Raw genomic sequence first — 280 nt, 5'->3', positions numbered from 1 at the left:
TAAGAATCATCCTTTCTGTCCTTTTGTTAACAGCTCCCTCGCCCCGCCCTGGTTCCTATGGAAACTTTCCATTTCCTACAGCCCCTCAGAAGCTCCTTTAGTTGCTAAATGCAAAGTGGCCCGATTCATGAATCACTTAATAAAAAAGACAATTAGATCTTTGAGTCTACTTGGGTTAGTTTTTTTTTTTTTTTAATAATATGAATTATCTCTTAATTTAAACATTTATATCTTCATGCCCTGTGTACTAGCTCAGCCATAGTTTTTAAAATAATGTGAA

General features: G+C 35.0%; 2 protein-coding genes across 2 annotated transcripts in view; one reads left to right on the top strand and one right to left on the bottom strand.

Moving 5' to 3' along the window:
• LOC105296327 (histone H2B type 1-A) overlaps positions 1-280 on the top strand; it is a 101,351-nt gene that overhangs the window by 85,019 nt on the left and 16,052 nt on the right. The gene's annotated exons all lie outside the window — the stretch shown is intronic.
• The window catches only part of LOC105296397 (histone H1.1), a 2,844-nt gene that overhangs the window by 2,096 nt on the left and 468 nt on the right, over positions 1-280 (bottom strand). The window lies entirely within an intron of this gene.

Source organism: Pteropus vampyrus, unplaced genomic scaffold (assembly GCF_000151845.1).
Source record: "Pteropus vampyrus isolate Shadow unplaced genomic scaffold, Pvam_2.0 Scaffold124, whole genome shotgun sequence".
NCBI classification, from domain to species: Eukaryota; Metazoa; Chordata; class Mammalia; order Chiroptera; family Pteropodidae; genus Pteropus; species Pteropus vampyrus.
The sequence above is the reverse complement of the archived record's forward strand: the minus strand, read 5'-3'. Positions and strand labels throughout refer to the sequence as shown.